The sequence below is a fragment of the Sorex fumeus genome, unplaced genomic scaffold (assembly GCF_029834395.1).
Source record: "Sorex fumeus unplaced genomic scaffold, SorFum_2.1 ptg000063l, whole genome shotgun sequence".
Classification (NCBI taxonomy): domain Eukaryota; kingdom Metazoa; phylum Chordata; class Mammalia; order Eulipotyphla; family Soricidae; genus Sorex; species Sorex fumeus.
In genome coordinates, this window is record NW_026606120.1 from 22,822,341 (window position 1) to 22,845,048 (window position 22,708).

General features: G+C 41.2%; 1 pseudogene; it reads left to right on the top strand.

The window, feature by feature from the left end:
- The first annotated feature begins 16,643 nt into the window (after positions 1–16,643).
- On the top strand, positions 16,644–19,854 carry LOC130035604 (N-acetyltransferase ESCO1-like; annotated as a pseudogene).
- The last annotated feature ends 2,854 nt before the right edge of the window (positions 19,855–22,708 follow it).

Consider the following 22,708-nt stretch of genomic DNA (forward strand, 5'->3'; position numbering starts at 1 on the left):
CTTTGAGATGATTTCAAGAAGTAGAATTAATGGGTCAAATGGAAGCACAATTTCTAGTTTCCTGGAGAAAACAAACAAGAATATGAGAACTGATCTTCAGTAGCAAACATGCTCCTTAGAAGGGGTGGAGGGATGGGGAAAATAACAGGGAGGGGTAGAACTATTGTGAAGGAGAGTGTCAAAAGGGAGGGATGGGTACTTGATCATTGTATAATTGAAACCCAAGCACAAAAATTTGTAAGTCTACAACTGTACCTCATGGTGTTTCACTAATAAAAATTTTTTTTAAAAAAGACATATGCCTTAACCTCCGTTAAAAAAAAGGGAGGTGTACTGGTTGTTCAAAGATGGTTAAGCATTATACATTAAGTCCTTTCTGTAACAGCACTGTTAATTCCAGTGAAAAAATTATTTTTTTAAAAAAAGTGCCTCTCTTAGAGGCAGACTTGGAGAAAAGATGCAAATAAAATTAGATGGGAGGAGCATGGGGGAGGAAATTGGACACGAGGCAGGGATTAGCATTGAACCATTGTATGCCTGAAACCAAACCCTGAATAACATTGCAATTTCATAGACTAAAATTTATAAAATTAAAAATAAATAAAATGGATTTTACCATTGTAGTGTATCAATGTTACATTGTATTCTGGTTTCTTTTACCTTTAACTTCATATGGAGTATCGTGAACTCTGCAGGAAATAAAAAAGAGTCATCAGGGTGCATCCTTGGGATATACAGTGATCATGCCGGCACCAATGATATCACACAACCAAAAATAAAAGTGCTGAATAGAGATACAAGTGGAATTAGTATGGGAGAAATAAAGTTAATCTTTTCCCATGAGAGGACTCAGGACAGGATTCCTGGAGGAGATACCATGAAGATGAAAATACCCTTAGCCTGGTAGTCCTGGAGTATAGCAGGGCCTAGAAGTCATTCTGTCCATCCCAAGTCTGTGGCTTCCCTACACTACTTCATTTCTAGAATGAGCCAGTGAATAGGGTTAGCAAGTAATATGAAGAGATATAAAGCACAATGTCATCAGTAGCAAGAAATTAACGGTCTATGAACCATGCTTCTGAAAAATCATTCTAAATCTGAAAAAAAAAAAACCAAATAACTTATATAACTCATTCAGATCTACAAAAATCAGATCAGCCAGCCAGCCTTATTAGAGTTTGTATTTACAAGCTGTATTGCTGTTGTAATATATACTTCTCTCACCCCCTGGAGTATGAGATCAACATCTTCTCTGTTATAATGTGAGTATTGAACATACTTTATGTTAAGAGGTACATAGGACCTGAAGGAGGATGAACTTCGGACAAGCATTGCACAAAGTAGCTCTTTGGAGAGCAACAGGTATTTTTGTATATATTATCTTACAGATATCATTCATAGAATCACACACCTATTTATTTTAATTTTTGTTTAGTTATTGACTTTCCAAATTGTTATAAAAGTGTTAGTTTATTGCATTGCTACACACAGTTACTGTAACCGCAACTTTCAATGTGTCCATCATCCTTCACCAAGTCTCCATATGTTACCTGTAGCCTGTTCATTTTCGCCTCCAACTGTCTCCAAATTGATTGTTCACAAGTTCTGTGACCAAAAGGAGGAGTCACTGTGCAATTCTATCTATTCCTTTGTTTTGTCTCTCTGTATTTCACAGTTGAGCAAGATCGTTTGATGTTTGTCCTAATTCTGATTTATTTCTCTAAACATTATACCTTCCAGTTCTATCCACATTGCTGGAAGCAATGCGGATAGAACTGGAAGGTATCACGTTTTATCATTTCTTGAAGATATACAGTATTCCATCTTGTATATATACCACAATCTCTTTAGAGGGGTTGAGTCACTATGTGTATTCCACATCTTATATTGATTACAGAAATGTTTTAGAAACTGTATTTAAGTGGCTTCTCTGATTTAATTTTCTTCTAGATGATTATTTGCACATGGAAATCAAAGTTATTTGCATTCATTCACTTTTTAGCCTGCTACCTTGCTATAATTATTTATCATTACTAAGTATTTTTAGACTGAGTCTTTAGGGTTTTCTCTGTACATCTTTATATAAACTACAAATAGTGATAGTGTAACTTCTTTCCTCTGGATTTTTTTCCCTTCCCTAACCGTTGTAGTAAGGATTTCCAAAACTATACTGAGCAGCAGTGGAAAAAGAACATATTTTTGCTTATAACTCCTCTCACAGAGGAGGCTCTCACTTATATACCTTTGAGTATGATGTTAGCTGTGATAGATGGTCTGTATTATCTTGAAATATCCTTCAACCACTATTAGGTTCAGGGTTTTTTGTTGTTGTTTTTTTTTGGGTCACACCCAGCGATTCTCAGGGGTTACTCCTGACTCTGCACTCAGGAATTACTCCTGGCGGTGCTCGGGGGACCATATGAGATGCTGGAAATCGAACCCAGGTCGACTGTGTGCAAGGCAAATACCCTACCCGCCGTGCTATTGCTCCAGCCCCGTCAGGTTTGTTTTTTATCATAAATGAATATTGAATCTTTCTGAGTATCTATCTTATCAATGCATTGCTGAATTTTGTTTGAAAACTAGGCTAAAGCTAAGATCTTGTTGAGGATTGAGGAATATTCCCTACGATGTTATTCTGTAATTTCCATTTTTAGTGTTATCTCTGTTTTTGTTAGTAGGGTGATGTTGGTATCATGGAAGATAGTAGAAAGGGTCCAGTCCAGCCAAGTTAACTGGTATATAATGCAAAACAAAGCAAAAGAAAACAAAAATCGTCTGTGTCAATTCCTATAAGGACAAATACAGAACATTGTCAATATATGTTGATATTAAAATGCAGGTGCTTGAGGCCTAAGGGCTCCAGGTTTAGGGGAAGGAATTAGGGGGAAAGGAGGGGGAAAGAAGACGCTAACTAAAAGTAACATGGGAACCGAGGTGGAAGATCCCAAGAAGATGGGTGATGATAAGGAGGTAACAATCTGTACCTACCCTGTAAATGCCAATCAATAAATAAGGAGCAAGGGGCAGGAGGAACAACATTGGAACACAGATGATGGGGGAGAGGGACAGGGGTGTTCAGTGGCAGAAACATGCATTATCTTGGTACGTATCAGAATCATGAACACTGCAGATAATTTCATTGAATGCATTTTCTAAAAACATTTCAGGAATCAACTAAGAAAATAAAAGACATATATTGAAAACTCTAAGTCACTATTGAAAGAAATAGAATAAAACACCAGGTAAAAAGACAATATCCATGTTATTGGAGTGGAAGAATTATCATATTGAAAACAACCATTCTACCAAAATCCCTTTCAGAAATTCTATACGATCTCCTACAAATCCCAGTAACATTATTCAAGGCCCTATCACTAACTCCACTGAAATTTTATATATACACAAAACTTTAAAAACATAAAAGCATTCCTATCATAAAGGATTAAACATATAAAAAAAGTTTAAGACTGAAGTAAATATAGACACTGAGGTCAATGAAACAGTATTAAAAGACCAGGACTAAGGACAGCTAATGAATGAGAAAGACTGGGTAGAGGAAATTGAATAATTCATTGCATTTTTTGTGGACTGTGACATTGGGGACAGTACATTCTACAGTGTTGGATACAATAGACAGCACAAGTGAAAAATATAAGCTAGGCGCATATCTCACACTTTTCACAATAGTTTAACTTGAAGTGGACTAAAAACTTCGAGATATACCAGAATTAATCTAACCTATTGAAAAAAATGTATATAAAAGTCTCCAGATAGCCTCAGAGTTGTCTTCAATAATTTATTTTCAGAGGCAAAAATAACAAGCATAACAAGTAAATAACAAGGTAAAAAAAAAACAAATACAAACAAAGGGAACTATGCATCCAAATAAAAAAGATTTTGCCTGGTGAAAGAAACTAGAACTAAAGTAAACAGACTCACTGCTAAGGTGGAGAAACCATTTGCACAAGATACATCAGATAAAGGCTTAATACACAAGATTTGTAAATCATTCACAAAGCTCTGAGCAAAATTTCCATTAATCACATCTAAAAATGAGAAGAGTTGTTGAATGGACACTTCCCCCAGAGGTATATGGGGATGGCTAATAGGCATATTAGTTAAACACAAGTCTAAACAAGATATCTCAAACCAGTAGATGAGAATGGCGAGAATGCTGATAAACACTGTAAGGTACCATTGCTTATGGGGATGTGGTGAAAAAGGAACCCGCATTCTCTCTTGCTGGAAAAGTTTAGACTAAGGAAATGTCTATGACTATGTCTATTTCTGACTCACTGACCCTGTTCACTGCACTTGGGGCCTGGCCTTAGGAGTTGGGAACCCATGCCTCAGGAGGGAGAAATTGGTTCCTCTTTTCTTTTAAATTTAATTAAATTTCATTTAATTTTTTAAGTTGAATCATTGTGACATAGACCCTTACAAAACTGTTCATGATTAAGTTTCAGTCACACAGTGTTCCAACACCCATCTCTCCACTAGTGTATATTTCCTAGCACATGTGGGACAAAATGATTTCTAGGTCCTCCCTTAATCCATTGGTACCAGTCTAAGGCTGTTTCCATCTTCCGTGATAAATGACCTGGAAACATTCTTTCAATAGAAAGTCTCAGAGGAAAAAAAAAGCAAAAAGAAAGAAACATTATTCTCCTAGATTTAAGCTGAACCAGGAAAAGGTTAGAACGGATCTTCAGATTTCTGTCTGAAGATCTCAGAACAGTTATAGAAATGTCCAAGTATGGTAGAAGGCTCCAGGGCAAAGCCAGGGTTCAATCACTGACTATTGGGATCTCTGCAGGAAGACAGGTCTCTGAGGGCTGCCTCATTGCCTCCCTTCTTTTTCTGTGGCTGGTGTGTCAGGATCAAGTTTTCCTGTGCAGAGCTGATCAAAGCGCAGTTATGGCCTCTCATAGTCTATGGAAAAGCTCTGGCCTCAGAAAAGCAGCGTCCTGACATTTCAGACAAACCTACAGTTCTAATGATATGTGTGTTCACTGAGTAGCGGAAGGAATAGTGAGGGAAGAATTTCCTAAAGATTCACACATAGAAAAATCGTCTATTTTTTCTTTTCTTTTTCTGGGTGGCCACATCTGACTAGTCTCAGGGTTTACTCCTGGCTCTGAGCTTAACTTCACTTCTGGCTGGTCAGGGGACTATATGAGACACCAGGGACTGAGCCAGGTCGACCATGTGAAAAGCAAATGTCATACCTGCTGTACTATCTTTCTGGCCAGAAAAATCATTCTGTTAAGTCTTCAAGCAAAAAAAATTTTTAACTCACTTTCAGGAGAATAAAAGAGGAAAACATAAAACTTCATTCATGAAAGGTAGTTAGATTATTAAAGAATAATAACATCTTGACCTTGCCTGGAGGAGAGCAAGATTGTGTCCTGGATTGTTTTCCTCATCTTTCTTTCTTTTTTCTTTCTTTTTTTTTAATGTAGGAGTATTGCTATTTATTCAGCCATTGATTAGGCTGACTGAATTGGACATGAACTCCACCTAACTTTTTTTTTTTTGCTAGATCTCCAGCGACACCCACAGCGACTCTGACAGACCACACTTTACATCAGCTCTTTACCTTCCCATCAGGCCCCCAACAGAGGCAGACTCTTGTACTTTAGATCCATCCCAGAGGGATTCTCAGCCACCACCTGTGCTTCCATTGAGATGCCTTTCACATCAACAACTCATGCTCTCTCCTCCCTCAATACACCTGCCTCCCCCATCCTCAGGCTAATTCTGCACCATCATGGCTGAGATCAACTCAGAGTCCTGTCCACTGTCACTCATTGGCATTTCCACTGGACACTGAGCTACACAGCTCCTACTCCATATATTCCGTTTGGCCAGCATCTCAGGCCCAAATTATGTCAGGCATTTGCCACTCAGTCTACCCGATGTTAACCATTTCCTTGTGCCAGGAAGCAGCCCAAACCTTGTGCCTCTCCACACCTTCACCCCATGAATCTCAAAGGGAACATACTTCCTGTCCCGCACTTGGAGGGTTGTTTGAGGGAGAGTTGAAACAGGCAGAAAGACTATAATAGTCATTCTATAATCACATTGGGTAAATTGGGATCAAATGAAAGCAAGATATCAAGATTTTCGAAGAAATTGTAGTAAAGTTAGAACAAATGATTCCAGGCTACCACTTTCATTCTCTGGGGATTACGTTGAAATTACTGAGTGGTGAAAAGACCAAAGCTCCATAACATCCTGGAGAACCAAAGGCCAGTCAGAACAACTTCCCAGCTCTCAACAATTTTCAGATCACAAGAACTTAGGAGACAACATACACCAGTAATATAAAGAGCTTTTCTGGGGTCTTCAATCTGCACGCAAATCGCCACTGGCTATTGCCTGGACGTCTAAGAATTCTTCAGCATTACATTCTTCCACACTCATATTCAATGGCTTAGGGGGTACCTCCCCAGAGGAAGTGCACCCGAATATATCCCCATTGCTTTCCAAGGCGCAACTCCTATCCCCTCTATTGAGTCAATTACAATACTTAAATACAAATGTAAGTCAACACCAGCCTCCTCCTATAGTTCAGACTAAGGCCAAACCTGCTCTCCAAACTGTACCACCTTCTTCTCCACCCGAGGGCAGTGTGTGAAGGTGCTGTTTCTTCAGCATAAAATAAACTTCAATTCCTGAGTCAGTTTAAGAGTCCACAGCCATAATGACCCCTGATGCAGAAGCAGTGTGTAGTCTTTATATCACTCGACAGAAAGATCTCAGCAAGTTTTTAATGTCTGCAGTTCCAGCTGTCCTATGGACAGTTTGGCCTCCATTCTTCCCGAATATTTTCCAGTCAGTCCTGAACTCCGGCATCAACTGGAGAAACATCTCCAGGAGAGGCTCATCCAACACGAGTGGGAGCTGCCCTGAAAGGACCCAAGAGAGCCTGGAACTAAAACAGCAGCAGGGAAACAGCCCAGACAGGCCAGGTAGAGGGTAAGGCTGGAAACTCAAAAGCCTCTGCACTAACTAGGGAAACCAGCAGCAATGCACAGCACAGCAAGGACCTGGCACAGGGTCCAGGGTCTAAAGAGTCAGGAAGTTCCCAGAGCAGATTCTGGAGGTGAATTGTGAGGATTCAGACTGTGACTCATGTCTCTCAAGCAGTGAATCTGGAAGTGACATATTAAGGATCCTTAGTCGAAATGTAGAGCGAACCCTGAGAAGCCATCTGGGTGGGAATTTTGGGAAGATCTATGAGGGTTTCATTCCTGTGAGTGTAGCTCGATCCTTGCTTATGAATGTAGCTTGATCCTCACCCCACTCTCCATTATCAAAGATTGTATGTTCATATATTTGAGGGTATGTGTTAGGATGTTCAACCCTATACCATTGTAAAAGCTCCTGATCAATTTCAGGAGTATTTGATCAATTTCATGCATTCCAGCCACATGAAAAAGAAAACACTCCAAGACCTAAAAGCAATGTGAAAACTGTGGAAATATTTCCGGGAATGTTTAGTTCCTGGATTCATTAGCAAGATTGCTCCTAGAAGAACGTATTTTGAAGTTTTGGGTGAAACACAGGTGGGAGCTACCACTCAAGGTAATCAAGACTGTCAATCTTTTAAAGTTACAGAAGGTTCAGCTTCACCCATCCTGAAATTTGCATCTCCCCACTCATCCACCCTTGCATCTGGGACCTCTTCAAGGGTCAACTGTGTCAAGTTTCAGGGAGAATATCCACAATAACCTGTAGGAGAAAAGCTAAAATATAAACAAGTTTCCACCCCAGAGAGACCAGCTCAGGCACCCTCTCCTGTGTCTGAGAAAATCCAGAAGTTGTGCGGAGAGATCTTGTTTGCTGGCAATCATGGCTCCACAGGGATGTCTCTGTCTGGGTCCACTGAAGACAGTCAGTCTACTGATTCCTTCCTTCCAGACTCAGGGCCAGAAGCTGGTAGAGTGGATCTGTAGAAAGTGCTGAGAAGGGAAGCTCAGAATTGAGTCCAAGTTCCAGGAATGGATCAAAAGTGGAGAGTATCAGTTGGGTGTCACAGGATCTTTGCCACAGGGAACAAACGGTGGAGATGAAGTTCAAACTTTGAGGGCCAAGGAGACCACAGTGAGAGTAGGGCCCAAGAGTCATCTGTTCCTCAAACAAGTAGAGTAAAGCCACACTCAATTTATGTTTGGAGGAAAAAAGCAATATTACAAATATGGCCAAGAAGGCTAATCAATATCTAGAAACCAGTCCCGACATGTTCTAGCCTCTTGAAGATCCATGCCTTAACACAGACATTCCATGTGCATTCAAATTCATATCGGATAATCAGCCCAGGAACCATCCCAAACAGGTGCTCCAGAGTGCACACGACTTGCCTTCTTGTGTTCCCCATAATCATATCCCAAGATATCCCACTGCAGACCAGTTAGCTCACCCAGTGCTCTGGGACTACAAAACAGACCAAGGAACACTCTAGAACACAGGAGCCCCAAGGACTTTACATATTAATCGTCCCAGTTGAAATCCACAAAGATTTGAAGATGAGCACACCTCTCAAGTGAGAAACAGGAGTCACCTCTCTCCAGCTCAGGCAACAGGGAATTCTCTTGAGAGAAAAAGCTTACAAAATGAGGTTTCACCACATTTTTTTACATTAGGTTATTTTTAGTGAGTTTTTTAAAAAAATATATATTTATATAAAAGGCTTTCATGTAAAATGGATCGCTTTCTGCTTTTTTTAAATTAAATTCTTTTTATTTTAATGAATCATTATGAGATACATTTACAGACTTAAGACTTTTATGATTGCATTTCAGTCAATGTTCAAGTACCCATTTCTCCACCAGTGCCCATTTTCCACCCCTAATGTTCCTAGTATCCCTCCCCCCCACCCCTTCCCACATCCTGCCTCTGTGGCAGGCAATATTCCCCATACTGTAATGTGAGGAATACATCTAGTTTTGGGCATTAATAGATTTCTTCCTGTATTTTCTCAACTATCCGATCCACTGTTTCTTTCATGTCTTCCTTTACTTTCTGGATGTTTGCACCATTGATTGAGTTCCTTGAACATCCCCAGTATTTCATCTCGGAATTCTTTATCAAAGAGATCATATTTGTGGGTAACCCCTGTTTGCTGGGACTCTTCTTCGTCCTTTCCTTGTAGTGGAGTTTTGTGCTGTTTCTTCATGTTGTTGTGGTACAGAGGTAAAACCTTCAAGTTCACTATTACTGTTCCCGCTTATTGAGGTAAAATGTTATGAATGAGCTCAGCCGATGGTGGTCACCCATCTCCCCTTCTAGAATACTTCTTCCTCTCAAACATTATTCTGTGACTTATGATCGGCATCTAGAGAAGCGTTGGAGGATGTGCTCTTTTATATAGGTCCTGTACAGGTTAATTGTGTACACTGGTCTTTTAATGGAGTTGGTGTAAGCCAGTGGATTGTTTTAGGTGTGTTTTAGGTGGTCAGGATGTTTTGCACGGAATTAGGTGATATAGGCTAGCATATGAGTTGAGGGTGCTGGGAATGGGGAAAATAACTGAGGCCACACAGAAGGACACGCCTCTTACAGTGGAGGCCACACCCCCAGCCAGTCCCAGCTGGTAGTCCCGGGTCCTGTCTGGCTTCCCTGTGGTGGGGACACTGTGTGAGAAGGGGTTCATAGGGCGCACGGGGCAGGGATGTGCTGAGCGACAAACTTGCAGAGAAGGACAGCGTGGCAAGGTGTTCCCCAAAGTCTCCTCTGGCTGCCAGGCAGTGGAGACATGAAGGGGGGGTGGGGAACGTGCCTTGGGCAGGGACGTGCTGACCCATGAACCTGCAGAGAGGTGAATGAGAAATTTTTTAAAGAAAATAATTTGATCATTATTTTGGGGTACAGTTGTATAGAGAGCTGCATAACACATGCAGATGGCAGAGGAACGAGAGATTCATGTATTCTTATTCATCTTGGATCTGGGTTCCTGGAAGTGCCCCCCCCCACCCCCAACCCTCTGACATTCCTAAGTGATAAAAGCCCGGGGGAGCATCTTCCACAAAAGGGGATCACGGGTAAATCCTGGACGAGGGATGGTGAGCAGAATCCAGACCATAATCAGAAGCTTGAGATTTTTACCTGCTTCTCTAGAGGAAGCTACTGACCCCCTAGCACAAGCTCACAGGCCAAGCGCACAGTCCAGGGCCCCTTAAGCAGCAAGAGCTGCTGCTGCTGCTGCTGCTGGGCTCCTTCCGGCCGGCCCCAGGACCCTAGTGCTGGGCATTCTGGGAGTTCTGCTCTTCCCCTCCCCCCGCCCCCCACCGCTTGGGTAACTGCCTAGCCTTCACGTGGACCCTGAGAGCGGGGCATTCTGGGAGTTCTGCTCTTCCCCTCCCCCCCCGCCCCGCCCCCCGCCCCCCACTGCGCGGGGAACTGCCTGAGAGTGGGGCATTCTGGGAGTTCTGCTTCCCCCCCCCCCCCAACTGCCTAGCCTTCACATGGGCCCTGAGAGCGGGGCATTCTGGGAGTTCTGCTCTCCCCCTCCCGCCCCCCACCGCGTGGGGAACTGCCTAGCCTTCACGTGGGCCCTGAGAGCTGAGAGCACTTCCGGCTGCCCCTTCTCGGGCTGCGGCTTCCTGAGGAAGACCCGCGCGGTCAGGCCTGGCTGCTCACAGGAGGCTGCTCAGCACCAACTGTGCGTCTCACTGCCCAGAGGTGGGAACCTTAAGGACAGGGTCTGTTTTTGGGGGGGGTTGAGGACTGCTCTGCGCCTTGTGACACTGACGCCTCAGTCTCGGGAGTGGGGGTGGGGGGGTGGGGGGTGCTCTACACCTCGTCTCACTGAGGACGCCTCACGCCTCCTGGGGCTCTGAGCCTCATCACACTGACGCCTCAGTATGGGGGGGGCTCTGCAACTCGTCACACTGACGCCTCAAGTTCGGGGGCTTCTGCGCCTAGTCACACTGACGCCTCCGTATGGGGGGTGGTGCTCTGTGCCTCATCTCTCTGATGCCTCACGCCTCATGGGGCTCTGAGCCTCAGTGGTGGGGGGGCGGGCTCTGAGCCTTGTCGCACTGACACCTCAGTAAGGGGGGGCGGGGCTCTGAGCCTAGTCACACTGACGCCTTCAATGGGGGGGGGGAGCGCTCTCTAACCTTGTCACACCATTGTTCTCAGTTCTTGAGTGGTACCGTCAGTCTTGTCATACTGATACTGAAGTCCTTAGGGAAATGTTCTCGTGTATGAAGGCATGCACACGAAAGGGCTTTCAATAGCTCTATATATCTATATAAATCAATGGAAGAATGACCCTGTCCAAATTGCTTTTTGTATATTTTAAAAAACGCCGGTTTGATTCCTCCACCCCTCTCGGAGAGCCCGGCAAGCTACCTAGAGTATCTCGCCCGCACTGCAAAGCCTGGCAAGCTCCCTGTGAGGTATTGGATATGCCAAACACAGTAACAACAAGTGTCACAATGGAGATGTTACTGGGCCCGCTCGAGCAAATCGATGAACAATGGCAGGACAGTGCTACAGTGCTACAGTGCTATTCTGGTCTACAACTAGTGGTGCACAGAGCTTACTGCTGGCACTATGCTCAGAGATCACTCCTGACAGACTTGGGGAACGTTAAGGGTTGTGGGGAATCGAACCAGATTTGGCTGAATGCAAGTCTTTCCTGCTATATTATAACAAAGCCTTGATCAAATTGCTTTATATGTCGACTTTGTAAGTAATTCCTACCTGACAGAGCTCACATGAGTATGCACGTGTTTCTTGAGCTGCAGAGCAGGGAGGGAGGGAATTCATGAGAGTCTCATGTAGTCTCTCTCTGGTGTTTCATCTCTAGAAATAAGTAAAAGGGAGGAAAACCAGAGTCTTTTGTTCTGCGTTCTCAGGGTCCTATAAAAGGAACAAGAGAAAGACCAGGGAAATGGTGAAGGATAAGTTGCAGCCACAGCAAGCACCTTCCCCCCTGTTCCTGGAGGTTTGACTTCTTGTCCCCAAAGTGATCAGAGGCAAAGTCATCTCAGGAAATTCAGACCTAGGAAGGTTCCTGAACAGAAAAACGAACCTTGACACATTCCTGATTTCCAGGCAGAAACAGGCCTAGAGAAGCTTGGGAATAACACTGCCCAAGGGACTGTAAGGCTGGAGTGCACCCATACATCAAAAGAGAAGAGAAAAGCTTGTTTTCTTGAGTTTCCTATGGTTTCTTACCTCCTGGATATTTCTAGGTGTTTCAGGTGATGGAAAAAGGGCAGTATTACAAAGAAGATGCTCACTGCACCAAAGATGAGAAAGATTGTGTTAGGCACCCAGTAAGGAGAATTCGAATTTAACCAAATAAGAAGACTTCAGAGTAAAGAAATAATTCTCTACCTCAATTACTTGTCTTCCAGTAGGGGAATGAGCCCTGGGCTTCAGTTTGGAGACTTAAAACACTAACTCTCATCAGCTGCCCTGTGGCTTTTAAACAAAGGACACCTGCCAACAACAGTGGCTATAGCAAGAGGAGTTAGATAATTACAACCTCTTCCTCAGCTCCTGCGCCTTTCCTTGATCTTCAGTTTTCCTAGATTTATCCAGGTAGCAAAAAGATTTAAAACATGAAATTGTTCAAAAGATATTGAAAGATTAAAAAGACAAATACAACTAGAATAATATAGGCACTTTCCTTAGGGTTGCCACTTCTAGTACTTGAGAAACTGAAATTCCAGAACTCAGAGCCTGGGAAAAGGTACATCTCGGGCTTCTGAGATGCTGCAATATGGGGCAGGTTTATAGAGAGCAGAAGGCAGTAGCAGGAACCAGTTACTCTCTACAGGGAACTCTACAGTTCCGGTGCACTGGGAAGCAATAAACATCTATTTTTCTTTTTTATTTTTATTTATTGATAGAATGGTGATAGAAGTGTGCAGAGGAACTGACAACAACTAGATGGAGTGAAAATAGATATACCAACACTTAGCTCTGAGGAGGAATAAATGAGTGTAGTTTGTTTCAAGGGCCTCCTAGCAGTGTTTATGGAACTGGGAGCTACTCCCTGTTGTTGTGGTTCCATGGTGCCTCCAGGATGGATCGGTGTTTGGGCCCAATCTGTGGTGCTCACAGTACTGCATCAGGGATACATCTGGCAGTGGTCAGGAAGTTGTCAGTGACAGGGATTAAACTCGGAGCCATGTGCTCCAGACTTATTATCTCCTTGCCCCAAACATTGTTATTAATATTTACTTTTGTAAAGTTCTGTATAGTGCCAGAAGGAAATATAATTTTTTAGTATAACTTCAGGTAACTCATACTAAATATTTCATTATTTAGTATTTATGTATTTTTGTATGTATTTATAAATAGTATTTAGTATTTATGTATGCATTTGCGAATCTAGTATGTATGTATGTATTTTAGTCAAATTTAGATTTGTGGAATTAACTGTAATTGTTCATTTATAAGATCCAGGGAAACAAAAGAAATAGAGGATAAATAAGTTCAATGGAAGACATAGTAAGCAGAGACAGCATAATCCAACTGAATAAGAAAGCAGAGGAATATTATTAATAAGGAATACTATTAATAGGAGCAAAATTAAGATTTTAGCAATGAATCTCAATAAACCTTAATAACTAAATTGATTGCAATGAAAGAAACTTATTTAGAAAAAAATTCTCAGATAAAAATGAAACCTAAACTCATGCCTATACTAAGTTGTTCCTATATGGGGAGTTTCTTTTCTCTTCTCTTATACTTTGTAATAAACTTCAATTTTCTTAAAAAGCAAATAAGAAAACATTTAAAAAATCTAATATGAATTGTTTATAAGAAAAAACTCCAAAATGGAACTATACAATAAACATTAAGATTCACAAAACATTAAATAAAAGGATTAAGATCTTTTTAAGGAAAATTAATATCTTTTTTAAGAAAATCAAAATAGAAGCCAAAGCAAAATAATTGGAGGTACTTTAATTATATGTTAAAATGTTACTTTTTCCTGGAAGTATGGTTTCAAATATTTGTGAATCAAAGTATGTGGTCTATGTATATATCCTACATATACATTTGTAGAACAATAAATTCACTAGAATAGAGGAACAAGTCTCACAATGGAGACATTACTGGGCCCGCTTGAGCAAATCGATGAACAACGGGAGGACCGTGCTACAGTGCTACAATTGAAAAAATGACTAACAAATCTGAACTCATAGACAAATATAATTTTTAGTATAACTACAGGTAACTCATGCTGAATGTATCTTTGTTTGTTTTAAGTTTTTGCACCCCACCCTCTGGTGAAGGGCTTTGCACTCTAGGATCACTCCTAGTGGCATTTGGAGGAACATTTGGAGTGATGGAGATTGAACCTGGCTTTGCTTCGTTTAAGGTCAGTACCTTTCCCGTGGTGCCAGCTCCTGAATGTCTTTTAAAACTATGCAAATAACCACCGCCCCCCACACTCACACACACAAACACTGAAAAATGAGCAGACAATCCATTAACTCTCAACAAATGTTGATCTGAATTATTGGAGAATATGTTCTCTGTTATGAGACAGCCAAGTTAGAAATACATATTTCAAAATGTGTGTTAAAATATTGCATTAGTTAAGAAATAAGTTCTAAACTATGAGTTGAAGAAGAATTTCTAATGGATACTAGGTAACCTTAGAATCAAATATTGTGCAGTGCAGTTCAAGCATTATTTAGATTAAGTGATTCCCGTATGTAGATACAACAAAAAGAAGTCTCCAGAGGTCTCCACGAGCTAAGCATTTGTTATAAGAAGTTTCAAAAAGAACAATAGTTAAGTTCAAATGACAGAGAATGAAAGATTTTAACATTAGATATACAAGTTATTGTTTTGTCTTTTTGTTGTTGTTTTTGGTTTTTGGGTCACAACTCATGGTACTCAGGTCTTACTCCTGACTCTCTTCTTAGGAAACACTCTTAGTAGTGTTATAGACCATTTGAGTGCTGGAGTTCAGTCCCAGGTTGTTCATATACACCCCATCTTTCCAACTCCACAAGATTTAGTTTTATAAAACAACTTGAAACTGGAACACTAAATCCCCTCACTTTGATTTTGATGAAGTAAATTTAGAAAAAAAAAAAGAAGAAAATGTAAGGAAAGATAGAGCTGTGGAGATAGCCAATGGGCTGGGCTGGAGCACATGCCTGGGATGCACAGGGCCCTGAGTTCAGTATTATCAGTGATAGCCCTGAAAAGCCTCAGCACTGCAAAAAGTCAGAGCAGAAATGGACCACCACAGATAAAAAGGATAAAGAAAAAAAACAGGAAAATAATATAAGAAAAATTTAAAGGTGGATTTATGTTTGGACAGTTACAGATATCAAATACATTTGGACCACTTTCAAATATGAAAAATATTATTTGAAAAAATTTCTAGGTAGTATCATTGATAAAAATGAACTTAAAGTCTTTAATATTTTATAATTATTAATAGATTGTCTTCTATGAAATATCTTCCTATAAATAGATCTCTAGACCCGTTTAACTTCTGTCTAACATTCAAGAACAAATAATTTCAATCTTATACAAATTCTTCAAGAAAATAGGAAAAACAAAAACACTATTGTGGTCCTCAGTTTTGTGTATCATCTTGTATAATCTTTGCCCAGACATTTGACCAGTTATTATTTTTTGTCATTAATTTATTTTAAGTAAAGGTAAGGCCCTCCCGTTGTTCATCGATTTGCTCGAGCGGGCCCAGTAACGTCTCCATTGGAGACTTTATTTTAAAAATTATTTTTCCCAACTATTAATTTAGATGTATCTGTGAAAGTATTTTGGTAAGATCAATATTTAAATTCATATGAACACTAGAGGTACGCGGGCTTCGTCAGGCCCGCGGGAGAGCGCCGAGGGGGTCCCGGCGAGGTGAGGGCGGCCCCGAGCGCCCACCCACCTGCCGCCTGCGGGATAGCTGCGCGGCCGGGTCGGGCCGGGGTGGGGCGGGCGGCGGGGCTGGGGGGGGCGCCTGCAGGTAGCCACGGCCCCGCCCGCCCCCAATCCCCGCTCCCCACTCCCCGCGGCCCGCCTGCACCCCGAGGCCTGTGCGCGCGCGGGCCGGGCTGCGGGGATCCCGGGGAGGGGGTGCGGGGCAAGGTCACGGCCGCAGAGTTGGGGCTCGGGGGCGCCGGGGCTGCGTGCGAGAGCGGCGGGGCGTGCGAGAGCGGCGGGGGAGGGTTTCGGGCGTTCTCGCTCCTTGGGGGAGAGGCACGTGCCGCGGGGTGGAGCAGGTCCCGAACGAGAGAACTTTGCCACCCCCACCTCCCGCCCTGGAGCTCTCAGAGCGGCGAACTGGAGGCGTTTGACCCGGGAATGGGCGCGCAGCGGGGCGGCGGGCGGAGCCGGTTTGGGATTAGTCCCGGGAACCTTGGGCGCCGTGCCCCAGAGCTGCAGGGGGGCTGCTTAACGCAGGAAGTCCTTGCAGCGCCTAGTATTCGTCAGATGAGTTCAGGAAGGAGCCTTTTGCAGAAGCTGCTGGGAGAAGACTTCCTAGGTGGAATATTCGCATATCAATGGGTTCCCGCCTCCAATGATGACAGATCACAAATACGCAGGAAGTTTTCGGAAGCATCATTTATTAGACGCATCATCAATCAACTTAAAGTGATACATGATACATGATTCCCGTTTCAGTAAGGTGCTGTGTAATGTGTTAAGAGCATATTATAAGGAATGATTTTGTCAAATTTTCATGAGTTATGGTTGCTGAAAGATCAGTTCTGTCTTGTGGGAAAAGAACTGGATGACAGAAACCTTACTTGAAGCAAACCAGTATTCTTGTTGAAAATGCATAGCAGCATCAGTTAAAGTTCATTCTTAAGACCTGCTTCTCAGTAATAATACTAGGCATTCAGCATTCCCACCTTCAAGGTCACGAAAATTCTCTCAAAACTACTCAGAAAAGGAGGACAAAGGAATGATGTCCATGCAGGAGAAATCAAAAGAAAATTCCTCCAATGTCACTAAGAAAACAGAAGATAGAAATTTAGAAACAAAAATTGAAGAGTCTCAGAAAAATCTAGCCAAAAAATCAGGACCAAAGGAAGTTTTAAAATCACCAGTTAATTCTTCCAGTGAAAATAAAATAAATCGGCCCGAATTTGGAACATGCATGAGTACAAGGTCAGCAAAGGCAGCTTCCAGTGACAAAAAAGCTAACAACTCCATTAATAAAAATGTAACTGTAAATTCACAACAAGAATCTATGAAAAAGAAGAAGTCATCTCAGAAAAAATCAGTGAATGAAACCTCCACATCGAATGAGCAGCTTAACCGAAGATCACAAAGACTACAACAATTAGCAGAGGTTTCAACAAGGACTCTGCGGAGTAGAGAAATTCAGGGCCCCGTACAAGCAGTTAAACAGAATTTTCCACTAACAAGAAAAGAGTACTGTAGTAATACTCAGAGTAAGACTAGTAAAGTAAAAACAAGTACAAACCATGTGAAAAGGAAAGTACAGGAGAAGTCTGACTTTAAAGAGGATGGAAATCCAGTTCTCAATGAAATAAATTCACCAAAAGGAAAAAAACGCAAAGTAGAGCACCAGGCAGCTGATACCAGCAGTTCTCAGTGCTTAAAAGGATCTGATGAAAAATGTCATCAGAAGAATTCTAGAAAAGAGGAAACAAAACCTGTGCCTGTAGCTTCTGAGATAAAAAGATCAAAAGTGGCTACTTCACTGATCTCTAAAAAGAGTGAAATGAAGAAGTCTGTTCATACACAAGTGATTACTACTGCAAAATCCCCAAAACGTCCACAGCCATTAGTGCCTGAACAAAATGTCGATAATGAACTGGAGTAAGAAGGAAAGAACAAGCGAGGTAGCATTCTTCAACTATGTGAAGAAATTGCTGGTGAAATTGAGTCAGATACTGTAGAGGTGAGAAAGGAATCTTCACAAGTAGAAAGTGTAAATGAGGACCAGTGTACGGAAGTGAAGTTGGAAGAGACCGATGTTGAAGGGCAAACACTTCATCACCAGAAAACAAATCATTTCTTTCCCAGTAGAAAAACAAAGCCTGTGAAATGTATACTAAATGGAATAAACAGCTTAACTAAAAAGAACTCTAACTGGACTAAAATTAAGCTATCAAAGTTTAATTCTGTGCAACAAAATAAGTTGGATTCTCAAGTTTCTCCCAAATTGGACTTATTACGAACCAGTTTTTCACTACCAGCTTTAGAAGTGCATCATCCAGTGACTCAGAGTACATTTTTAGGGTTAAAACCACATCTTGATAAAAACATGGCTTGTCAGCAGGAAGAAATGAAAAAACTTAATTCTGAAGAAGCTAAAATTCATGACACTGAAGTTGAAATTAATAAAACCACAAAAAGTGCTTCTGAAAATTGTGATTTGGATAATCAGATAAAACTTCCTGTCCCATCATTGGATAACCAGATGAAACATTCTTCTGAATCAACACCAGATAAGAATTTCAGCCCGCATTTGGAATCTAAGCTTGAAAAGAGTACAGTGGAAAATTCCACCACAGTTACAGCACTGCTCAGTCAAGCAAAAATTGATTCAGGAGACAGTACATTTGCAGATTCAGTTCCCCAACAGCATAGTAGTATACTCAGTAACCAAACATCTAAGATCAGTGACAACAGAGAGAAGACACAAAATCATTCTTGGTCTGAGTGTAATTCCCGTTTGGAGTTAACAATTCCAAAGGAGTTGAAGCTAAAAGAAACAGAAAAAGTTGATGAGAAACAGTTGATCATAGATGCTGGACAAAAAAGATTTGGAGCAGTATCTTGTAATGTTTGTGGCATGCTTTACACAGCTTCAAATCCTGAAGATTAAACACAACATCTGCTCTTCCATAATCAGTTTATTAGTGCTGTAAAATATGTGGGCTGGAAAAAAGAAAGAATTCTGGCTGAATACCCAGATGGCAGGATAATAATGGTCCTTCCTGAAGACCCAAAGTATGCTTTGAAAAAGGTCGATGAAATTAGAGAGATGGTTGATAATGATTTAGGTTTCCAACAGGCTCCACTAATGTGCTATTCTAGAACTAAAACACTTCTCTTTATTTCTAATGACAAAAAAGTAGTTGGCTGTCTAATTGCGGAACATATCCAGTGGGGCTACAGAGTCATGGAAGAGAAACTTCCAGTTATAAGATCAGAAGAAGAAAAAGTCAAATTTGAAAGGCAAAAGGCCTGGTGCTGCTCAACATTGCCAGAACCTGCAATCTGTGGTATCAGCCGTATATGGGTATTCAGCATGATGCGACGCAAGAAAATTGCTTCTCGAATGATTGAATGCCTAAGGAGCAATTTTATATACGGCTCATACTTGAGTAAAGAAGAAATTGCTTTCTCAGATCCCACGCCTGATGGAAAACTGTTTGCAACACAGTACTGTGGCACTGGTCAGTTTTTGGTATATAATTTTATTAATGGACAAAATAATACCTAAAACAGATTCTTGCCTACAGTACTAGAAGATCTACTGAAGAGAAATGAGAGAAATGGGATTGGTTGCTGACTTTAACCAGGAACTAGGGCCATTTTTATTATAATGAACTCAGGATTGGCAACAGCCATAAGGTTGTTCCATTTTCATAAATTGGAAACAATGCAGTAATAGCTTATTGTTTTGTTTTTTAAAGAAGATATTTTATTATCTTTTACAGAAATTTATGATTGATGTATTTTATCTATACTTATTTAGACATGTTTACATGCAGTGGATAATTGTTCATAGTGGACTGAAAACTAATGCAAGGACTATGGTCTCAGTTGATAAGTATATTTTGAAGTTCTTAATATGGAAATATACCAGTGTAGCTTGGTGTACTGTATTTTTTATATGAATCTGCTGATACCAATTAGTTTTAAAGATGTATTTTCACAGAGCAGAAACCAGTGTTTTTGTTATTATTTAAGAAGAGACTCTGAAAGATACTTTGATGATGACCCTTTAAAAAAAAAGCAGAGTTCCAGGGACCAGAGAGATAGTACAGCAGGTAGGGTGTTTGCCTTGCACATGACCACCCTGGGTTCAATCCCTGGCATCCCACCAAGTACCGTCAGGATTGATTCCTGGGTGCAGAGCCAGGAGTAACTCCTGAGCATTGCTAGGTATGGCCCCCAAACCTCCCTACCACCCTCCCCCCCAAAAAAAGCACCACCCTGGGTACATGAAGAATTTGGGTATTGATTTTTTCTTTCATCTCTTTTTTTAGGGACCTACTAATGGAGAGCTAGTGTTAAGTATCCCTTGAAGTTTATTATTTTAGTGTCATTTTTCTTTAAATGGCAACTTTGGCACACTTAGGCTATTTATATTTAGGCTATAAACCCCAAAGAGGTTTATAAACATATGGAATAGTCACAGCTAAACCTGAATAACTTGGTATCTGCGTTGTTATTGCTCAGAAATACTACACTGAGTATATACCCTTGGTACGGAACTTCATTTTGATACTTGTCTATCCTTCATAGTGCCCTCTACTTTTAAAGGGTTTATATGTTGAAAAACTGCTGTGGCCTTTTATGATATGTATATAATGTAGAATAAAATAATAAAATAATTAATAGCTTTTAAAAAAGTGAAAAAAAATTCATATGAACACTAGCACTAGCACTATCTTCTCATTGTTCCCCGATTTACTCGAGCGGGCACCAGTAACGTTTCCATTGTGAGACTTGTTGTTACTGTTTCTGGCATATCGAATATGTCACGGTAGCTTGCCAAGCTTTGCTGTGTGAGTGGGATACTCTCGGCAGCTTGCCGGGCTCTCCGAGAGGGGTGGAGGAATCAAACCCTGGGTCTGCTGCATGCAAGGCAAACGCCCTACCTGCTGTGCTATTGCTCCAGCCCATAATAGTAAAGGTAAAGGTAAAGGCCCTCCCGTTGATCGTCGATTTGCTCGAGCGGGCCCAGTAACGTCTCCATTGGAGACTTTGTTGTTACTGTGTCTGGCATATCGAATACTCTCAGTAGCTTGCCAGGCTCTCCAAGAGGGGTGGAGGAATCGAACTCGGGTCAGCCATGTTGGCCGCTTGTAAGGCGAACGCCCTACCCGCTGTGCTATCGCTCCAGCCCATAATAGTAACATATATAAATTATAGTACCACTTTTATTATTCTCTATGTGGTTTATTGTAAATAGTACTGCTATATTTTTTAAAAATTTACATAGACTTGAGAATATTCATTATATGTTTGTATGCAAGTGTGTGTGTGCACACCCTCGTGCACACATACGTGTGTATTGAACTCAGGCCTCACCAATGCATGTGAATAGTTCTACCTCTAGCTATATTCTTGATGTCCAGTGGTTCTATATTTAATTTGTTAAAGAAAAATTATTTTGGCACTGTAACTTATAATACTGCTAATACTGCTACAAGTAATGATTCAGGTATACATTCTTCCTATACCACATGTAGCACTAGAGTTCAAGCTTCCCTCCACCAGTCTCTCTCGGCTTCCTCTCACCACTGTATAATCCCCTTAATCAAACTCAGTTCTGTGAGCCAACTCTCAGAGTTGGATTTTTTCTACTCTCTTATAATTTGCATTATACTCTGTATATGAGACGAGAGAGAACATTTGTTATCTGTCCTCCTTTGACTCAGTTCACTCTGAATAATACCCTCCAGTTCCATCTGTGTCATTGCAGTGAGTTATAGGAGTTAATGTTTCCTTAGAGCTGAGCAGTATTCTATTGTTTATGTATTTATCTACTCATGGATTATTGTGCACTCAGTTTCCAGATATTATTGTGAATAGTGCTGCAATAAACAAAGTGGTTCCACTTCTTGGCATCTACCCCAAGAGTACCCAAATGTTAATATTTCAAGGAGCGTTCATAGATCCACATGGTGACTGCATCAATTTACATTCCCGCCAACAGTATACATGGAGCCCCTTTCTCCACATCCTCACCAGAACTCATCACCTGTGTTTTGGGTGACAGTTCATTAATAAGAGTGGAAGGGGATATCTCATTTGGTTGATATATCATCTGATACATGTCTAGGAGAGGAGAACTCTAAAAGAGGTAGAAAAGATAAGGCTTGGATACTTCTTCTTAATTATAGTAAAATGCAAAAAATTGTATTTAAATATATGACTCGAAGAAATAATTATTAAGCAGGACCTAGAAATATAGAAAAGCAGCATATCTCTATGGCAAAAAATAAATGTTATTTTCAGAAGAGAACCCTATAGCTGAGTTATCATTTCATAGAGACCATAAGTATGGTTCATGGACTTAATCAGTAATCTTAGCCATGGCTAGGGTGAGAGATGGAATTAAACCTATGAAGACTCTACCAGTTTGAAGTAAAGGGATAGAAGGAAGGTAGAGGCTCTTAGATTTCTTGAATTTGCTCAGTCTGAGCCATATATGACTGAATATGCTGTTTTCTTCCATGAAGGGATGGAACATCCTTGAAAGGATTCAGAGACAAGGGTATGCCCAATGCATCCCACAAAGGAGGAAGCATCTTTTCTGCATGGGTTCCACAGCAGAGTAGGTGTAGAGCGTCACTTGGGTGACCCTCATCTACTGATCTGGAAGGGCACAGGCACCTCTCAGGACCCTGGGTGTGATGTTCCTAATCCAGTGAATCTGGACAGTGAAACAAGGAGGCAAAGAAGATTGCTATTGAGTACTGAGATTTCATGAAATTTTCTGTCAGGTTACAGATTTGCTTGGAATCCTTCATCCCTGCCTTCA